The sequence below is a fragment of the Oncorhynchus masou genome, chromosome 33 (genome assembly GCF_036934945.1).
Source record: "Oncorhynchus masou masou isolate Uvic2021 chromosome 33, UVic_Omas_1.1, whole genome shotgun sequence".
Lineage (NCBI taxonomy): Eukaryota > Metazoa > Chordata > Actinopteri > Salmoniformes > Salmonidae > Oncorhynchus > Oncorhynchus masou.
Genome location: NC_088244.1, coordinates 5,771,242 through 5,794,037, shown reverse-complemented (window position 1 = coordinate 5,794,037; position 22,796 = coordinate 5,771,242). Strand labels below are relative to the sequence as shown.

The window sequence follows — 22,796 nt, the reverse complement described above, 5'->3', positions numbered from 1 at the left end:
TTAAAAAGTAACCCAATAAAATAACGAGGCCATACAGGGGGTACCGGTACCTAGTCAAAGTACGGGGGTACAGGTTATTCGAAGTAATTGAGGTAATATGTACATGTAGGTAGGGTAAAGTGACAAACAAGTGTGTGTGTGTGTGTGGGTGGGGGGGGGTAGCTATTTGATTAGCTGTTCAGCAGTCTTATGGTTGGGGGTGAAAGCTGTTAAGCCAAGTGGACCTAGACATGGCGCTCTGGTACCGCTTGCTGTGCAGTAGCAGAGAGAACAGTCTATGACTTGGGTGGCTGGAGTCTGACAATTCTTTGGGCCTTCCTCTGACACCGCCTGGTATAGAGGTCCTGGATGACAGGAAGCTTGGCCCCAGGGATGTACTTGGCCGTATGCACTACCCTCTGTAGGCAAGCAGTTGCCATACCAGGCGGTGATGCAACCGGGCAAGATGCTCTCGATGGTGCAGCTGTAGAACTTTTTTGAGGATCTAAGGATCCATGCCAAATCTTTTCAGTTTCCCGAGGGGGAATAGACATTGTCGTGCCAGCTTCAAGACTGTCTTGGTGTGTTTGGACCATGATAAGTTTGTTAGTAATGTGGACACCAATGAACTTAAAGCTCTCGACCCGCTCCACTACAGCTCCATCGATGTGAATGGGTGTTTGTTCGGCCCCCCTTTTCCTGTAGTCCACGATCAGCTCCTTTGTCTTGCTCACGTTGAGCGAGAGGTTGTTGTCCTGGCATCACTTGTAGCCACATAGGGTTTTAATTTTCCCTTCCATTGCTTGTTTTTAGTGTGATCGGATCTCAATTGATTACTTTCTGCAACATTATGTATGTATGTAGGTGACATCTGAATGTAGTTTAGGATCTTTCTCCACTTGTTGAAATAACTCTTACATATTAATCTCCACACACTCTCTCTCTCTCTCAATTCAAATTGCTTTATTAACCAAACAACGTACATTTTGCCAGAGTGGACTTTGGAATTGCAGTGCATTCGGAAAGCAATCAGACCCCTGAGTGTGTGCGGTAAGATTATTGCCCATTGTATAGTTATTTTTAACCTTCGTTTTTGTTGTTTCTAATTGTCCCTGTTAACAATATTATTGTAATTATGTTAATATTGTAAATGAATCACTTACAGTGCATTCAGAATGTATTCAGACCCCTTGACCTTTTAGAAAATATGTTACATTACAGCCTTATTCTAAAATGGATTAAGTAGTTGTTTTTCCTCATCAATCTACACCCAATACCCCATAATGACATCACAATACCCCCATAATGACATCACAATACCCCCATCATGACATCACAATACCCCCATCATGACAAAGCAAAACAGGTTTTTTGAACTTTTTGCAAATGTATAAACAAAAAATATCACAACAGGTGTTTACAAATTACATTTACATAAGTATTCAGACCCTTTCCTCAGTACTTTGTTGAAGCACCTTTGGCTTTTTGGATATGACGCTACAAGCTTGGCACCTGTATTTGGGGAGTTTCTCTCATTCTTCTCTGCATATCCTCTCAAGCTCTGTCAGGTTGGATGGGGAGCGTCGCTGCAAAGCTATTTTCAGGTCTCTCCAGAGATTGGGGTCAAATCCGTGACACTCAAGGACATTCAGAGACTTGTCGTGAAGCCACTCCTGCATTGTTCTGGCTGTGTGCTCAGGGTCGTTTTCCCGTTTCCCTTCACCCCAGTCTGAGGTCCTGAGCGCTCTGGAGCAGGTTTTCATCAAGGATCTCTCTGTACTTTGCTCCGTTCATCTTTGCCTCGATCCTGACTAGTCTCCCAGTCCCTACTGCTGAAAAACATTCCCACAGCATGATGCTGCCACCACCATGCTTCACTGTAGGGATGGTGCAGGGTTTTATCCAGACGTGACACTTGGCATTCAAGCCAGAGTTCAATCTTGGTTTCATCAGACCAGATAATCTTGTTTCTCATGGTCTGAGAGTCTTTAGGTGCCTTTTGGTAAACTCAGAGCGGGCTGTCATGTGCCTTTTACTGAGGAGTGGCAACTGTATGGCCACTCTACCATAATGGCCTGATTGGTGGAGTGCTGCAGAGATGGTTGTCCTTCTGGAAGGTTCTCCCATCTCCATAGAGGAACTCCAGAGCTCCGTCAGGTTGGCCATCGGGTTCTTGGTCACAGTCAAAGGTTTTACACTTTTGTTTTTGGTTACTACATATGTTATTTCATTGTTTTGATGTCTTCACTATTATTCTACAATGTAGAAAATGTAGAAAATAGTAAAAATAAACCCTTGAATGTGTTAGTTTGTCCAAACTTTTGACTGGTAATATATATCTTACACCCACCCACCCACCCACCCACCCACCAACCAACCACTTGGGCTCCTGAGAGCTAGTGTCAACTGTGAGCTGTTGCTAGAATGCCAAGTCAAACCTCTATGGTTTTCACTGTGATTCAGTGGTGAGGATAAATAAATTCCCACCATGAATGATGTTTTTCAGTGCCTGTGAGATTTGAATGTGTCAGGACAGTAAGGGAGACAGGAAGCAGTTGCTTTATGTTCTGCTCTGGATCAGGTAAACCGGTAACAGTTTTACTATCGTCTTCAAAACATCTGACCCGTGTTACCTTACGTCGTCCCCCATAAAGCATGTGGTTGTCAATGGAGCCATGTAGGACAACTATCGCTAGGATATGGACAGACTATGTCCCATGTGAGAGATCGCATCATTAGCTTTGTCTCTCTGTGTGTGTGTGTGTGTGTGTGTGTGTGTGTGTGTGTGTGTGTGTGTGTGTGTGTGTGTGTGTGTGTGTGTGTGTGTGTGTGTGTGAGAGAGAAACAGAACTATGCAGATTGGTGTTAAATAGGTTTACACATCTAATGGAAAAAGTAAACATTTTATTTAATATTTTCTAACCAACCGCACTGAAAAGTGGTTTTTCCATTTCCAGGCTTGGACCTCACTTCTCTCTCACAGGCCTGGGTTGGAACGAAAGGAATTTCTAGGGGGAAACGAGAGCTGCTAGGATTCTAGCCTGGTCCCAGATCTGTTTGTGCTCTCTTGCCAAACTACCACAGAAGTTTAGTTTCGCCCAATACCCCATAATGACATCACAATACCCCACAATGACATCACAATAACCCATAATGACATCACAAAGCCATAGTCAGTCAATAAATAATATAATACTCATAGGAAAGATTTTCTTCTTTTAGCTCAATCTAAAATATGATTAGAATCAAATCAAATTTATTTATATAGCCCTTTGTACATCAGCTGATATCTCAAAGTGCTGTACAGAAACCCAGCCTAAAACCCCAAACAGCAAGCAATGCAGGTGTAGAATCACGGTGGTTAGGAAAAACTCCCTAGAAAGGCCAAAACCTAGGAAGAAACCTAGAGAGGAACCAGGCTATGTGGGGTGGCCAGTCCTCTTCTGGCTGTGCCGGGTAGAGATTATAACAGAACATGGCCAAGATGTTCAAATGTTCATAAATGACCAGCATGGTCAAATAATAATAAGGCAGAACAGTTGAAACTGGAGCAGCAGCACGGCCAGGTGGACTGGGGACAGCAAGGAGTCATCATGTCAGGTAGTCCTGGGGCATGGTCCTAGGGCTCAGGTCCTCCGAGAGAGAGAAAGAAAGAGGTTCAAACATTTTGTAAAACATCACATGGAAACCAAACGAGGGTGGTGATAGGTGGGATGGGCTGAGGGGGCGGGATTAAAGAGCTGATGTTTGGGAATGTATTACTGTGTTACTGTTATGTGACTGCTTTATTTAAAATATATTTGCCCTCCGAAGAGGTGGGGGAGGGGATAATAATATCTGATACCTTATTGCCATAAGTATTCAGACCCTTTGCTATGAGACTGGAAATTGAGCTCCGGTGTATCCTGTTTCCATTGATCATCCTTGAGATGTTTCTACAACTTGATTGGAGTCCACCTGTGGTAAATGGATTGGACATGATTTGGAAAGGCACAAACACCTGTCTATATAAGGTACCACAGTTGACAGTGCATGTCAGAGTAACAACCAGGCCATGAGGTTGAAGGACTTGTCCATAGAGCGCTGAGATGAGATTGAGATGAGGCACAGATCTGGGGAAGGGTACCAAAAAATGTCTGCAGCATTGAAGGTCCCCAAGAACACAGTGACTTCCGTAATTCTTAAATGGAAGAAGTTTGGAACCACCAAGACTCTTCCTAGAGATGGCCGCCCAGTCAAACTGAGCAATTCGTGGAGAAGGACCTTGGTCAAGGAGTTGACCAATATCCCACTGGTCACGCTGACAGAGTTCTAGAGTTCCTCTGTGGAGATGGGAGAAACTTCCAGAAGGACAACCATCTCTGCAGCACTCCACCAATCTTGCCTTTACGGTAGAGCGGCCAAACGGTAGCCACTCCTCAGTAAAAGGCACATGACAGCCAACTTGGAGTTTGCCAAAAGGCACCTAAAGACTCTCAGACCATGAGAAACAAGATTCTCTGGTCTGATGAAAACAAGATTGAACTATTTGACCTGAGTGTCATGTCTGGAGGAAACCTGGCACCATCCCTACAGCGAAGCATGGTTGTGGCAGCATCATGCTGTGGGGATTTTTTCAGTGGCAGGGACTGGGAGACTAGTCAGGATCAAGGGAAAGAGCAAAGTACAGAGCGATCCTTGATGAAAACCTGCTCCAGAGCGCTCAGGACCTCACTGTGTCAAAGGTTCACCTTCCAACTGAACAACGATGCTAAGCAACGCAGACAACGCAGGACTGTCTTCGGGACAAGTCTCTGAATGTCCTTGAGTGACCCAGCCAGAGCCCAGACTTTAACCCAATCAAATAATGTTATTGCACATTCAAAACACTTGCTAATTGAGACTTATTCTTAGTCTGTTTTACTTGGGGACATGTGAGTCTCCTGTAGGTCTGAAATGCACATTTTAATGTGATCACATAACATCTAACAATGGGAGCAATTTGCAGTCCAAATAGAATCCTATCCAACTCTCACATACACCATGTCAAACTTGGCAGATTTAGCTATTTCTCGGAAAACCATTTTTGTCGGAGGCGAATCGTTATAGTATTAGAAAGGTATCTGAATGAGAAAGTTAGTGAGGATACCACAAAATCTCCATATTTTCCTCTCTAACGATCCATCCCTGACTAAAGCTTGTTCTTGCTTTAGAACCTCTGTCTGTTCTAGTCGCGTCAGAGTTGTCCCCGACTCCCATCTATGACGTCATCAGTCAGAACACGTAGAAATGGAGTCTAGAACACCGTAGATGATATACACTGTTTGGAAGTCAGCGGATCATTCAGATGTAGATTCCTTAGCTGAATAACAAGTGCTTATTATTATATTGATGCCTAGTCCAACCTCCTAAACAGTCTAGTAACCAGTCCAACCTCTACTGTACCATTGCTCCAGCAGTGCCTCACTGTCTAAGCTAGACTAATTAGTGTGGTTCTACAGCACAAATGCTGATTCAACCATCCATGCATGTTCAAACTTAATGTCTCTGTGGTGATTTGTGCTCCATTTAGGAGACGTGTGTACACACACACACACACACACACACACACACACACACACACACACACACACACACACACACACACATACAGAGCTATAGACCGACATGCATACACACAGACACAGGAGTGCTCACAAGCACCACACTCCCATGTTTTGTTACTATGCAGTGTTCACACCCTGTAGGCCTATTGTACATTACAGTTATACTGTAGCAGGCGTCTCACTCATCGTTTCATGTTTTATTAGTCGTTGTCACGACTTCTGCCGAAGTCATTGCCTCTCCTTGTTCGGGACGTTCAGTGGGACGTTCAGTGGGACGTTCAGTGGGACGTTCAGTGGGGACGTTCAGTGGGGACGTTACGGTGGGGACGTTTCGGTGGGCCATTCAGTGGGGACGTTTCGGTGGTGTCACGACTTCTGCCGAAGTCGTTGCCTCTCCTTGTTCGGGCGGTGCTCGGCGTTCGACGTCACCGGTCTTCTAGCCATCATTGATCCATTTTTCATTTTTCATTGGTTTTGTCTTGTCTTCCCACACACCTGTTTTCAATGCCATTCATTACCTGTTGTGTATTTAACCCTCTGTTTCCCCTCATGTCTTTGTCAGAGATTGTTTTATTGTCAGTGTAGTTTTATGTTGTATAGGTGCGCGTCGGGTCCTCATACCCATGTTTGTTTGTTTATGTACATTTAGTGTTATGGAGCATACTCTGTGAACTTTATTAAAAGACTCCATTTTACACTCCATTTGACTCTCCTTTGCCTGACTTCCCTGCCACCTATACACCTATGTACAGGAATCACATGGGAAACACCATCCAATGAAACGTTTACCTGCAGATTCCTTCTGGACAATGAAACAACAATAAGAAACAGTACTGGGCCGTGTTCACCACCCGCTGCAGTGCCTTGTGGTCCCAGTGATGGACTTCAACTTTAATTGGTCACATTCGGCGAATACAAACAGGTGTCGACCTTACAGTGAAATGCTTACTTTACAAGCCTTTAACCAACAGTGCTTTAAGAAGTTAAGAAAAATAAGTGTTAAGTAAAAAAATGTAAAAGGAAAGTAACAGATAATTAAACAGCAGCAGTAAAATAACAGTAGCGAGGTTATATAGAGGGGGGTACAGAGTCAATGTGGAGGCTATATACAGGAGGTACCAGTACAGAGTCAATGTGGAGACTATATACAGGGGGTACCGGTACAGAGTCAATGTGGAGACTATATACAGGGGGTACCGGTACAGAGTCAATGTGGAGGCTATATACAGGAGGTACCAGTACAGAGTCAATGTGGAGACTATATACAGGGGGTACCGGTACAGAGTCAATGTGGAGACTATATACAGGGGGTACCGGTACAGAGTCAATGTGGAGGCTATATACAGGAGGTACCAGTACAGAGTCAATGTGGAGACTATATACAGGGGGTACCGGTACAGAGTCAATGTGGAGGCTATATACAGGGGGTACCGGTACAGAGTCTATATACAGGGGGTACCGGTACAGAGTCTATATACAGGGGGTACCGGTACAGAGTCTATACAGGGGGTACCGGTACAGAGTCTATATACAGGGAGTACCGGTACAGAGTCAATGTGGAGGTTATATACAGGGGGTACCAGTACAGAGTCTATATACAGGGGGTACCGGTACAGAGTCTATATACAGGGGGTACCGGTACAGAGTCAATGTGGAGGTTATATACAGGGGGTACCGGTACAGAGTCTATATACAGGGGGTACCGGTACAGAGTCTATATACAGGGGGTACCGGTACAGAGTCTATATACAGGGGGTACCGGTACAGAGTCAATGTGGAGGTTATATACAGGGGGTACCGGTACAGAGTCTATATACAGGGGGTACCGGTACAGAGTCTATATACAGGGGGTACCGGTACAGAGTCTATATACAGGGGGTACCGGTACAGAGTCTATATACAGGGGGTACCGGTACAGAGTCAATGTGGAGGTTATATACAGGGGGTACCGGTACAGAGTCTATATACAGGGGTACCGGTACAGAGTCTATATACAGGGGGTACCGGTACAGAGTCTATATACAGGGGTACCGGTACAGAGTCTATATACAGGGGTACCGGTACAGAGTCTATATACAGGGGTACCGGTACAGAGTCTATATACAGGGGGTACCGGTACAGAGTCTATATACAGGGGGTACCGGTACAGAGTCTATATACAGGGGATACCGGTACAGAGTCAATGTGGAGGCTATATACAGGGGGTACCGGTACAGAGTCTATATACAGGGGGTACCGGTACAGAGTCTATATACAGGGGGTACCGGTACAGAGTCAATGTGGAGGTTATATACAGGGGGTACCGGTACAGAGTTTATATACAGGGGGTACCGGTACAGAGTCTATATACAGGGGGTACCGGTACAGAGTCTATATACAGGGGGTACCGGTACAGAGTCAATGTGGAGGCTATATACAGGGGGTACCGGTACAGCGTCTATATACAGGGGGTACCGGTACAGAGTCTATATACAGGGGGTACCGGTACAGAGTCAATGTGGAGGTTATATACAGGGGGTACCGGTACAGAGTCTATATACAGGGGGTACCGGTACAGAGTCTATATACAGGGGGTACCGGTACAGAGTCTATATACAGGGGGTACCGGTACAGAGTCAATGTGGAGGTTATATACAGGGGGTACCGGTACAGAGTCTATATACAGGGGGTACCGGTACAGAGTCTATATACAGGGGGTACCGGTACAGAGTCAATGTGGAGGCTATAAACAGGAGGTATTGGTACAGAGTCAATGTGGAGGCTATATACAGGGGGTACCGGTACAGAGTCTATATACAGGGGGTACCGGTACAGAGTCTATGTGCGGGGGCAGAGGTTATTCAAAGTAATTGAGGTGATCTGTACATGTAGGTAGAGTTAAAGTGACTATGCATATATAATAAACAGAGATTAGCAGCAGCATAAAAGAGGGGTCTGTGTAGCCCTTTGACTAGCTGTTCAGGAGTCTTATTGCTTGGGGGTAGAAACTGTTAAGAAGCCTTTTGGACCTAGACTTGGTGCTCCGGTATCACTTGCCGTGTGGGATTAGAGAGCAGAGGTCGTCCGATTAATCGGAATGGCCGATTTAATTAGGGCCGATTTCAAGTTTTCATAACAATCGTAAATCGATATTTTTGGACACCGGTTTGGCTGATTTTTATTTTTTATTATTATTATTTTACATCTTTATTTTATCTCTAATTAGGCAGGTCAGCTTTTTTTTTAAATTTTACCTTTATTTTACTAGGCAAGTCCGTTAAGAACACATTCTTCTTTTTAATGACGGCCTAGGAACGGTGGGTTAACTGCCTTGTTCAGGGGCAGAATAACAGATTTTTACCTTGTCAGCTTAGGGATTCGAAACAGCAACCTTTCGGTTACTCACTCAGATTACATTGTAATTGTTGTAACTTTTAATGTGTTAAGAGTTCATGTTTACAGTTAATTCATTGAGCTGTATCTAAAGATATTTTCTTTAGTTATTTACATATGTAATTGTATTATAAATTGTGTGAGGGAGAGAACTACATACACACTTCTGCTGTATTGGTTAGTATTGGATTACGCTAGTGACTGAAGTACCAGAATGCCTTGCGACAGGTAGTAGACAAAAGGATGAATGCGCCAGTTATGTTCAAGTGATTTTCCTGACTTTCGCTAGGAACTTTCTTTTATTGTTTTGTAGAATCTAAAGTTGTTAAATGTAACGTGAACAAGTATTATTACTAAAATAAGCTTTCATTTCACAACCCGGCGTCCCGAGTCATTACTTTTGAAGATAGTTATTCTATATTTTTGGTGCCAAAACCTGGGAAAAGTATGAGCTGCTTACGAAGATCACAGGAATGAAGCGACTGAAATGGTTGAGGAGGAACGTCGGCATGAAGCAGAAAGAACGAGACCAAAACGGGGTTCCATTCAAGGTTCCACAACACGGATTTTGGATCAGATTGACGTTGAAATCACCCAGTCAAATCCGAAATACCGATCACTTGAGTACATTGTTGGAATTGCTATCAGCTGAGGAGGACATCTTGTTTACAACTTGATCACGGAATTGAACAGTTAACGCCATTGGACGGATTGGAGGCAGAGATTGCTTGCACGGAGGATTAGAAAGAGCGTGTTATTATGCTGAAGAGCCATGCACAACGAGTGATAAAGAAATAAGAGAACCTCAATCCACTACCACTGACGCTAACTCAAACAGATCACAGAGACAATCAGTAAGGCTACCAAAGTTGATTGGAAAATTCTATGGAGATGACAGTATGTGGCAGGAGTTTTGGAGCCAGTCTGAGACTGCTATTCACAACAATGATTCACTGTGTAATAGAGAAGTTTATCTATCTGAAAACATATCTCACTGGACCAGCTGCAAAGGCAGTAGCATGACTGATGTTAACAGACAGTAACTATGCTGCAATAGCTCTGCTCAAGAGCAGATTTGGAAGGTAAGATCTTGTGATTAGTTCTCATGTCAAAGCTTTTGAATCTCACTCCTGTGAAGAAATCCTCTGACCTAAATGCATTGAGGCGGCTATATGATGAATGTGAAATTCAGATTAGGAGCTTGGAATCACTGGGTGTAGTGGCAGAAACCTCTGGAAGCCTACTATGCCCAATCTTAATGCAGCTAATTCCAGAGGACATAGCTCTTGACTATAGTCGTCAGAGGGGAGTAGATGATGAATGGAAAGTGTCTGAGATTATCAGTTTCCTACAGAAGGAGTTTCAGAGCAGGGAGAGAGCGCTCCAAATGACAAGATCATGTAACCAACAGAAAGAGAGCAAACCATGGAACAAGTCATGCTCCTCCAATGAATTGAAAACAAAAAGACCCAACATGCCCTCTGCTGCAGCACTGCATACAGCCAGCCAGAAGGAACAACACTGTCTATTCTGTGACCGTGCAGACCACAAATCAGAGAACTGCCCCGACCACAATATTGCTACACGCAAAGAGAAACTAAAGAAAACGGGAAGATGCTTTTTATGTTTAGGACAGAAACACAAAATTCTGTAAAGTCAAAGATGTGTCATGTGGAAGCAGACATCACATTGCTGTGTGTACTGGTAAGAGGAGTGAGGTTCAACCCCCTACTGTTTCTGAAGCAGACATCACATTGCTGTGTGTACCGGTAAGAGTAGTGAGGTTCAACAAACTGTTTCTGCAGATGATTGTTTCCTCAGTTATTCCCCATTCAGTGAAGATGAAACCAGATGGACAGAACACATGTGTTTCTACAAACGGAAAAGGCATGAGTAGAAAGCCCATCGAGCAGGAAGTTAGCTAGAAGATCTGTCCTGATAGGAGCAGACTACTACCGGCAGATAGTATCAGTGGCGCGACTGACGGGTACGCTGGTTGCTTTAGAGATGGTCTGTGCAAGGACCAGTGTCCATATCATGTGTCGCCAAGGCAACATGAATGTTCATGAATGAAGACACACTAGTCTCCAAACAACTGCATGCCTCATGGGAGCTTGAGTCTCTGGGTATTATAAGTGAGAAAACCCAGAGGCTCTACAGAGGTTAGAGAAAACAACCACCTTCAAAGATGGATGATACCATGTGGAGTTTCCATGGAAATGAGAAATGCCAGAACTCCAAGACAACTGTAGAATCGCCAAGAAATGGTTTGAAATTCTGAAGAAAAGACTGAAGAAGGATGTGACATTGTACAGCAGATACAATGAAGTAGTAGAGGACTACTTAGAACAGGATATGGCAGAGGACGTGCCCAAGGACAACGCATCAAGCGCAGACAACATAAAATTCTACTTACCTCACCATGCAGTACTCCGAGAAGATAAGGTGACGACAAAACAGAGTGGTGTTTGATGCCTCGTTCCATGAAGATGGCTGTCCATCCCTCAATGACGGTCTACTCACAGGACCGAACCTGAATCCGGATCTGCTCAGCGTTCTCGTAAGGTTCAGACTACATCAGATCGCATTCATGGCAGACATCAAAAAGGCTTTCCTGCAGATATCCCTAGCAGAGAGAGACGCCGTGAGATTCCTATGGCTCACAGGCCCACCAAGGGGAGAGAATGCAGAGGAGCTGCGCATGCTGAGGATGAAAAGAGTGCTATTTGGAGCTTCCCCAAGTCCATTCTTGCTGGCAGCTACAATCAGGAAGCACCTGAAACACTATGAAACAGAACAACCAGAAGTTGTAGAGATATTGAGAGATGTAGATGACTTCATAGCAATGTTGAAGAGGCTTACTTCGTGACAACTGCAAAGAAAATGCTGTGGATTGCAGGACCTCTGCAAGTGGATTACCAACTCTCTTGATCTGAAAACAAAATGGGAGGAGAGTACCGACAACTGACCCACCCGTTGACGCTAGAAACACAAGGATTAGTGCTGAAGGTGTTAGGTTTAGTATGGAGACCGGGAACAGATGACTTTGTGTTTGACCTCAGGCCGTTACTGAGCATTCTAAGGCAAAAGGAAAACACAAAGAGAAGTGTTCTGCAGTCGTCTGCACGTATCTTCGACCCTCTTGGTTTCTTAACCCCCTTCACCATCAGGATCAAGTGCATGTTCCAGGAAATGTGGGAGAGGGGACTCAGCTGGGACGAAGAATTACCACCTGATCTGACACGAGAATGGCAACAGTGATGTTCAGAACTACCCCAGTTACACCAGCTCGCCATACCAAGGTGGTACAGAATAGACAAACGACCACAGAGCTACACGTGTTCTGTGACGCTAGTGAAAGGCGGTGCAGTAGCTTACTTGCGAGGTGAATCACAAGACCGGGAAACAATGACAAGTATAGTCGCATCCAAGTCCAGGGTAGCCCCACTCAATAAAATGACGCTGCCAAGCCTGGAGCTCATGGGAGCTGTGATTGGAGTGGGACTAACAAAACAACCTGATCACCACACTGAAAATGGAACAAAAACAGATCGAAATGTGGACAGACACGATGATCGTGCTGCATTGGATTTTCAGCTCAGCTCAGCAATGGGAACAGTTTGTGGTGAATAAAGTGACAGAGATCCAGTCCTTGACCAATCCAGAGTCATGGTCACATATTGAAGGGAGAACGGATCCAGCCGACCTCCCTACCAGAGGACAAACTGTTCGAAACTTAACACAGAGCCATCTACGGTGGAATAGACCCGGCGTTCTGACATCACCCAATCAGTCCGAGGAGACTGATGATAACAAGGTTGCAGAAGAGGTGAATACAGAATTCAAGGCCAGTCGCTTACTGTGCAGCTCACAGCAAACAGCACAGACATTACTGAACCTGTGTTGGAGCTTGAAAGGTACAGCAAACTGAAAAGAGTGTTCAGAGTTGACCGCCTGGATAAAGAGATTCATAGCCAATGCTCGTACAAACATAAAGATGCAAGGTGAACCGACTGCTGACTAACTGAAGCACAAAAGTACTGGTTCAAGGTAACACGAGTTTCAGTCAGGAGATCAAACTACTGAAGGCAGGAAAAGGCCTAAACAATGACTGTAACATCAGAGAACTGAAACCGTTCCTGGACAAACACAAGCTACTCAGTGTAGGAGGAAGACTGCAACAGTCCAACTTCACATTCAGAGAGCAGCACCCATGGGTTCTGCCCAACAAGCACAGATACTCAAATGATACAGTAACATCATGAGAAGGTGATGTATTCCGGAGCAAGAGACAAAAGACAGAATAACTGAATCTCCACCATTCGAAGTCACGGGTGTGGATTTTGCTGGACCGCTCTACAGGAAAGAAAATGTTTTTGTGAAGAAGTCATACGTTGCACTGTTCACTTGTGCTGTAACCAGAGCAGTGCATTTGTAACTGGTCTCAGATCAGCTAACAGAGACATTCCTGTCAGCTCTGAAAAGATTCATCTCAAGAAGAGGATTATGCAGGGTAATCTACTCAGACAATGCAAAAACGTTCAAAAGAGCTGATCAGGACTTGAAAGAGCTGTAGAAGGCAATTGAAGAGCCCCAACTCTTGGTGTTCTTCTCAGAAAGGGGCATCACCTGGAGGGTCCATCACCGAGCGAGCAGCCTGTTGGATTCTGGGAAAGACTCGTCAGGTCAGTGAAAGCATGCCTGAGAGGTTCTTGGGAGAGCTTCACTCAGTCCTGACAGAGGTTGAAGCTATCCTAAATTCTAGGCCTCTTCATGCACAATGAAGTGGATGAATTACAACCCCTGACCCCAGCACACTTCCTGGTGGGTAAAAGACTAACCTCTTTGCCGCCCAAGCCATTTCTGGCTGACACTCAGCACCCAACGCTAAACAAGGGGGAAATGACACGCAGATGGAAGTACAGGCAGAGACTTGTGACCAGCTTTTGGAACAGCTGGCGAAGAGACTACTTGCTGGATCTAAAGTCAGCACACTGCTGTGACACACCACAGCCCACCCCACTGAAAGCGGGCGACGTTGTACTCATCTGCGAAGATAACACACCCAGACAAACCTGGAAACTAGGAAAGATTGAGGAACTGTTTCCAGGCCGAGATGGCCTAGTTAGGTCATGTTCAGTTTGTACTGCTTCAGGGACTTTGTGGAGGAGACCTATTCAGTTGATATACTGCCTAGAGATCTAGATGAACAGTTTCAGTTTACTGCTTCAGGGACTTTGTTTAGAAGACCTATTCATCTCAGCGATTTAGATGAACACAGTTGTTGGAACTTTTTAATGGGTTACAGAGTTAATGTCATTGAGCTGTATCTAAATATATTTTCTTTAGAGTTATTTACATATGTAATTGTAGTAGAATTCGTGTGATGGAGATTGAGAGAACTACATACATATTTCTGCTGTATTGGTTAATATTGAATATACGTTATTGACTGCAAGTACCAGAATGCCTTGCGACATAATTTACAAACAAAGCATTTGTGTTTAGTGAGTCCACTAGGTCAGAGGCAGTAGGGATGACCAGGGATGTTCTCTTGATAAGTGTGTGAATTGGACCATTTTCCTGTCAAAATGTACAAGTACTTTTGGGTGTCAGGAAAAATGTATGGTGTAAAAAGTACATTATTGTCTTTAGGAAAGTAGTGCAGTAAAAATTGCCAAAAATATAAATAGTAAAGTACAGATACCCCCAAAAACGACTTAAGTAGTTCTTTAAAGTATTTTTACTTAATTACTTAACACCACTGCTCAGATCACATTGTTATGTTCCTTCATTACTACTCTCACTACGATCACATCGGGGGCCCCTCAGGGTACGTGCTTAGTCCCCCTCCTGTACTCCCTGTTCATCCATGACTGCATGGCCAAGCACAGGCTCCAACACCATTAAGTTTTCTGACGACACGACGATGGTAGGCCTGATCACCGACAACAATGAGACAGCCTATAGGGAGGAGGTCAGAGACCTGACAGTGTGGTGCCAGGACAACAACCTCTCTGTCGTTGTGAGCAGGATAAAGGAGCTGATTGTGGACTATAGGAAAAGGAGGGCCGAATTCATATCGACGGGGCTGTAATGGAGCGGGTCGAGAGCTTCAAGTTCCTTGGTGTCCACATCACCAACAAACTATTATGGTCAAAATATACCAAGACAGTCATGAAGAGAACTCGACAATGCCTATTCCCTCTCAGGAGACTGAATTATGTTTGTCATGGGTCCCCAGATTCTCTAAGGTTTACAGCTGCATCGAATACACTACTACAAATACAATAGATACAATGTCAAACTAGTTAGTGACTGCAACGAAATACACTACTACAAATGCAACAGCTACAATGACCTATTTTGAACTTTTTGGTACCTTCTCCGGCTGGCCTCCACTGTTAACTGACTGACCCTCACAACGACTGTTGGAAAGTCGAGCACAGAGGCAGGCTCGAGCTGCGGAGGCCACTGCTGCTGGATCGTGTGTTTTTTGAATCTTGAATGAAACTTGGTCTATTTTCCAGTTCAGTAACACTTTGGCATGCAACCTTGGGTTACGACAAAGAAACGCGATGGCAAAATGACACAGTTGGTGATACATCTTCATAACTTACCCAGTTTTGATACACTATTTTCTATTCCTATGTCTTCTCAGAATGAGCAGGCATAGCTACTGTCAAAAGTTGCATGCGGGACGGCTAACCCTAATGTCCATATGTGTCATCTCAGTGTTGATGTCTTCTATTATTCTAGGTGTTGTCCAAACTTTTGACTGGTACTGTATATGAGCCCAAGCCCCCCCCCCCCCCCTAAGAAACATGATTTAAAATAATGACGGTGCCGTTTATACAAACAATAGCCTACAACGTATTATGCTTGGCTGAAAAAACATGAAACAAAACTGATTTATAAGATGTCTTTTGGTACATAATTGGTCTAGTCTATAACAAATTGTAAGGTTAAATTGTAGTGATTTAACCAATTATAATACCAATCGTAAAGTTAAATGGTAGTGATTTGCCTTTTGAGTGTACCTTCTGGTCCAAACTTTCTATTTATGAGTCTGGGAGAGAACAATGGGTACTTCCTTTTAAAAGTTGCTCATACTGCAGCACAGCTTGCGATCTGCCGCAAAATTCTATGGCACGTTATTTAAGTGTCAGCCATTGTTTCCATAAATGGTAGTTAGTGCTAGTCTGCCCACTAGAGGGCAGCTTTGAGAAGCGAAGTTATTGAAATGACATGGAGCTGTAGGGCCTAAGAGTCAAAGGGAGTCTTGAGTAGAACAGACACTATGGGATTGATTTTTGAAAATGTAGATTAATTAATTTGATGACTATTCTGGTGTTTCTATTCAAAGAAAAACTAATATGCGTTATTTTTTGGGGGGGGCCTGATGCAGGACTCAAGTGCCAGAGAAGAGAGACTGTCCGACTGAAAACGCCTCCATTAATTTACGAAAAGATAGTAAATTAGTGCCACAGTTTAGTCTACCAATGGATCAGCGTTTTAACTTGTGATAGTGTGGTGCAATGACAGAATGCCACCATCAACCACAAACGGTCGTGGAATAAACTCTAAACTTTTAAGGGAAGAACCACTGTAGGCAATGCTGTTGGTTCGTTGACTGTGCAAGGCAATTTACAGAGTTAGCCTACAATTTTATAGTGAATTTGTATACACATGACCTTTTAGGTAGAAAATATCTCACCACTGTGTGTTTCCATCTCCTCCACTTACTCCTTCATTCCTTTCTCAAGCACACAGAGGAGCTGTCAACCGTTTAATGAAATATGTTTAGTTGTGAAAACATTCCCGGAAAAGATTTCTCTTGGTTTCCCAAATGAAGCCCTGGGTCTCTGCAGGAACAGGGTTGGAGAGCCAATGGCATACAGAGATTGGGTGGAATATTACCAGTCGCGCAGCGAGAGGCAGTGTGCTCCTCAAACAGTGGTTGATGCATGGAGTGAAATATCTGGAGTAGCCGATCTAGCATGATTTGAAAAGCGAACAGGCTCTTCCCCAAATTGAAACCGACTTGCCTCATATGCATAGACTAGTGATGTAGCGGTTTGTTACTCTTCTTATTGGCTGAGGAACAGGGGCAGCTATTCTAACGTCTTCAAAGTGTGGATCTGAACCGGTAAGAAGGACACATGGCGTTGCATCCTCCACCTGCATGTTCTGTTAATATAAAGTGATTTCTGTCATTCTGAGCACCGTGGGTGGACAACCCTGAGCACCGTGGGTGGTTACCCTGAGCACTGTGGGTGGTTACCCTGAGCACTGTGGGTGGACTCCCCCTGAGCACTGTGGGTGGACCCCCCCTGAGCACTGTGGGTGGACCCCCTGAGCACTGTGGGTGGACCCCCCCTGAGCACCGTGGGTGGACCCCCCCCCCTGAGCACCGTGGGTGGACCCCCTGAGCACCGTGGGTGGACCCCCCTGAGCACCGTGGGTGGACCCCCCTGAGCACCGTGGGTGGACCCCCCTGAGCACCGTGGCTGGACCCCCCCCTGAGCACCGTGGGTGGACCCCCCGAGCACCGTGGGTGGACGCCCTAATCAGGTTAATCAGGTTACAATGCATATTGCTCTGGTAAATGTCTCGTATGTCTGGTAAATTAAAATGCTGCCGGTCAAATGTCCGCCTCCACATTTCATTAACGGACATCCTGAAATATACCTATTGCTCTTGTAATTTCTTTGTCCCTGTCAGAATAAGCTGCCAAGGGCTACTTGAGTGCTGAGGGGAGACGACCCCACCACTCGCCATCAAACAGAACTAGTTCCCGTCTGTGCCTCACAAAAGAAAAGTTTGAAATACGCCAATTAAGATTAAAATTAGAATGTTTTAATATAACGTGTGACAGGACAGGCTCTAGTCATTTAACTGAATAGCCTGAAATGATTTAATCTATAGGCAGTTTTTTTTTTGTAATTTTTTTTAATGTTTAAAAAAAAATGTATTGGTTCAGTTTCACAGTGTGGACCGAACCGAGGTCCCCCATACCGAACGGTTCGGTATGAGTACATGTACTGACCTCCATTTATTTAGTCACCCTAATTCTGGCCATCCTACAAGGGTAAAAACTCCAATATCTTGTGAATGAATTATGAGACATGAGGTTTGGACCATTTAGATTTTCTTCGAGGATTATCTACCCACTGGTCAAAATATGAGTTTTTAATTGGACACCATACAGGCTACATACAGTATAGTGAATTTATGTGCTACTTCTCATTACAGTTAACTGTTACATTCATTATTTCATGGTATACAGAAATGATCCCATTCTCCCCATTTATATCTGACTGTCTCCTTTTTAAGGGAAGCACCGTTGGTATCTGACTGTCTCCTTTTTAAGGGAAGCACCGTTGGTATCTGACTGTCTCCTTTTTAAGGGAAGCACCGTTGGTATCTGACTGTCTCCTTTTTAAGGGAAGCACCGTTGGTATCTGACACTATCCAAGTATTCCCTTAGTGCCTGGCAGCTCTCTACTGCAGTGTCCCATCCCAGACGGCATCATACTATAGTACTGTCAATGAGGATTCTTCACTATGATACTAGTGCCCATGTCCCCTTTTTCTATAGCCCACACACACTGAGCTATAAATATGGGCCAATGAGAGACTGATTTTCAGAGGCAGAATCTACCTTGTCTTCCTCACACACGGAACAAACCTCGGGCCAGCTGGCACCTACTAGTTCCTCTGCTGAACGCAAAAGGATACGAGGGAGGGTTATGAAGATGTAATGGTCCCATGACGGTTTTTCCTTATCGGTAGACCTACAGTCATACAAACGGCTACACTAAGAGTGACATCAGATCCACTGAGAGACTGTGTTACCGTCTTGGTACGACGTTATTGGTCATTTTCTTTTGAGTCTAAACCCTACGAACTTCCCCACCATCTCATTGGGTAGCCAGTCATGTTGATGACGGCGGCCTAACTATGAATTTTAAAGGCCTGTAATTGGCCAGCCAAATAACCATGGTCTCCGTAATTACCATTGGAATAGATTAACTCCGCTCCTGACTGCATGTCCTGCCATAGAATGAATAGAACGGGCGTCACCCATTCAAGTCAATGATGCATAACGGGTGGACTGGCGGCCCCATTCAAGTCAATGATGGCATAACGGGTGGACTGGCGGCCCCATTCAAGTCAATGATGGCATAACGGGTGGACTGGCGGCCACATTCAAGTCAATGATGGCATAATGGGTGGACTGGCGGCCACATTCAAGTCAATGATGGCATAACGGGTGGACTGGCGGCCACATTCAAGTCAATGATGGCATAATGGGTGGACTGGTGGCCACATTCAAGTCAATGATGGCATAATGGGTGGACTGGCGGCCACATTCAAGTCAATGATGGCATAACGGGTGGACTGGCGGCCACATTCAAGTCAATGATGCATAACGGGTGGACTGGCGGCCACATTCAAGTCAATGATGGCATAACGGGTGGACGGGCGTCACCCATTCAAGTCAATGATGGCATAACGGGTGGACTGGCGGCCACATTCAAGTCAATGATGGCATAACGGGTGGACTGGCAGCTCTATTCAAGTCAATGATGGCATAACGGGTGGACTGGCGGCCCCATTCAAGTCAATGATGGCATAACGGGTGGACTGGCGGCCACATTCAAGTCAATGATGGCATAACGGGTGGACGGGCGTCACCCATTCAAGTCAATGATGGCATAACGGGTGGACGGGCGTCACCCATTCAAGTCAATGATGGCATAACGGGTGGACTGGCGGCCACATTCAAGTCAATGATGGCATAACGGGTGGACTGGTGGCCACATTCAAGTCAATGATGGCATGACGGGTGGACTGGCGGCCACATTCAAGTCAATGATGGCATAACGGGTGGACTGGCGGCCACATTCAAGTCAATGATGGCATAACGGGTGGACTGGCGGCCACATTCAAGTCAATGATGCATAACGGGTGGACTGGCGGCCACATTCAAGTCAATGATGGCATAATGGGTGGACTGGCGGCCACATTCAAGTCAATGATGGCATAACGGGTGGACTGGCGGCCCCATTCAAGTCAATGATGGCATAATGGGTGGACTGGCGGCCCCATTCAAGTCAATGATGGCATAACGGGTGGACTGGCGGCCACATTCAAGTCAATGATGGCATAACGGGTGGACTGGCGGCCACATTCAAGTCAATGATGCATAACGGGTGGACTGGCGGCCATTGCGATTGTACCCATAGGAGCAAAGCAGGAAGTAAAATATGTGTTGATTCAACTGACATTTACAAAAAATACATTCCAGTGTATGAGCTAGGTTTAGTTAACCTTTTCACATGTGACTTCCAAATATCTCTACCGGTCGCCCCCAGCGTGAGTTGTTTTATGCACGCGATGTCAGAATGCTCTCACTGTTCCAAAAATGTGATTGTTACGCAACAGGACAGTTAAGGCTCGCTGCCTGCTAATGTTTCAACTAGTCAATTCCAAAACATTGTCTTAACAAGTTGTGTTTTCTAACAGCAGTTTGAATTGAGGTGTGTTCCGCCTCCTCATTAATTAGCATAGAAGTAGCCCATTTCAATGTTGCGGACAATTTATTTTTGAGGCTTTACTGTGGCGGACAAACTAACCTCTTCGAAAGAGGCCTTCCTCATATTTTTTTTCCCGCACATCAATCAAATGTATTTATAAAGCCCTTCTTACATCAGCTGATGTCACAAAGTGCTGTACAGAAACCCAGCCTAAAACCCCAAAAAGCAAGCAATGCAGGTGTAGAAGCACAGTGGCTAGGAAAAACTCCCTAGAAAGGCCGGAACCTAGGAAGAAACCAGGCTATGAGGGGTGGCCAGTCCTCTTCTGGCTGTGCCGGGTGGAGATTATAACAGAACATGGCCAAGATGTTCAAATGTTCATAGATGTCCAGCAGGGTCAAATAATAATAATAATAATAAATAATCACGGTGGTTGTAGAGGGTGCAACAAGTCAGCACTTCAGGGGTAAATGTCGGTTGGCTTTTCATAGCCGATCATTCAGAGTATTTCTACCGCTCCTGCTGTCTCTAGAGAGATGAAAACAGCGGGTCTGGGACAGGTAGCATGTCCGGTGAACAGGTCATGGTTCCATAGCCGCAGGCAGAACAGTTGAAACTGGAGCAGCAGCACGACCACGTGGACAGCAAGGTGTCATCATGACAGGTAGTCCTGAGGCATGGTCCTAGGGCTCAGGTCCTCCGAGAGAGAGAATTAGAGAGAGCACACTTAAATTCACACAGGACACCGGATAAGACGGGAGAAATACTCCAGATATAGCAGACTGACCCTAGCCCCCCGACACATAAACTATTGCAGAAGGTGAATTCACCAATTTGTAAGTCGCTCTGGATAAGAGCGTCTGCTAAATGACTTAAATGTTAAATGTTAAATAAATACTGGATACTGAGACAGGAGGGGTCAGGAGACACTGTGGCCCCGTCCGACGATACCCCCGGACAGGATATAACCCCACCTACTTTGCCAAAGCACAGCCCCCACACCACTAGAGGGATATCATCAAGCACCAACTTACTATCCTGAGACAAGACTGAGTATAGCCCATGAAGATCTCCCCCAACAACACAAACCCAATGGGGGGCTCCAACCCGGACAGGAAGATCACGTCAGTGACTCAACCCACTCAAGTGACACACCCCTCCTAGGGACGGCATGGAAGAGCACCAGTAAACCAGTGAGTCAGCCCCTGTAATAGGGTTAGAGGCAGAGAATCCCAGTGGAGAGAGGGGAACCGGCCAGGCAGAGACAGCAAGGGTGGTTCGTTGCTCTAGTGCTTTTCCGTTCACCTTCGTACTCCTGGGCCAGACTACACTCAATCATAGGACCTACTGAAGAGATGAGTCTTCAATAAAGACTTAAAGGTCGAGACCGAGTCTGCATCTCTCACATGGATAGGCAGACCCTTCCATTAAAATGGAGCTCTATTGGAGAAAGAAATTCTAGGGACAGAAAGGAAGCCTGCGTCTTGACTAGCGTAGGTGTAGTTATGTACGGCAGGACCAAATCCGAGAGATAGGTAGGAGCAAGCCCATGTAATACTTTGTAGGTTAGCAGTCAAACCTTGAAATCAGTTCTTGCCTTAACGGGAAGCCAGTGTAGAGAGGCTTGTGCTGGAGTAATATAATACATTGGTTTTGGTTCTAGTCAAGATTCTAGCAGCCGTGTTCAGCATTAACTGAAGTTTATTTAGTGCTTTATCCGGGTAGCCGGAAAGTAGAGGATTGCAGTAGTCTAATCTAGAAGTGACAAAAGCATGGATACATTTTTCTGCATTTTTGGACAGAAAGTTTCAGATTTTTGCAATGTTACGTAGATGGGAAAAAAGCTGTCCTTGAAACAGTCTTGATATGTTCGTCAAAAGAGAGATCAGGGACCAGAGTAATGCCGAGGTCCTTCAGTTTTATTTGAGACGACTGTACAACCATCAAGATTAATTGTCAAATACAACAGAAGATCTCTTTTTCTTGGGACCTAGAACTATCATCTCTGTTTTGTCCGAGTTTAAAAGTAGAACATTTCCCGCCATCCACTTCCTTATGTCTGAAACACAAGCTTCCATGGAGGGAAATTTTGGGGCTTTACCATGTTTCATCGAAATGTACAGCCGTGTGTCGTCCGCATAGCAGTGAAAGTTAACATTATGTTTCAGAATGACATCACCAAGAGGTAAAATATATTGTGAAAACAATAGTGGTCCTAAAACGGAGCCTTGAAGAACACCGAAATGTACAGTTGATTTGTCAGAGGACAAACCATCTACAGAGACAAAATGATATATTTCCGACAGATAAGATCTAA

At 44.9% G+C, this 22,796-nt stretch overlaps 1 protein-coding gene across 1 annotated transcript in view; it reads left to right on the top strand.

Moving 5' to 3' along the window:
- Window positions 1–22,796, top strand: part of gnai3 (guanine nucleotide binding protein (G protein), alpha inhibiting activity polypeptide 3) — a 63,476-nt gene that overhangs the window by 1,021 nt on the left and 39,659 nt on the right. The window lies entirely within an intron of this gene.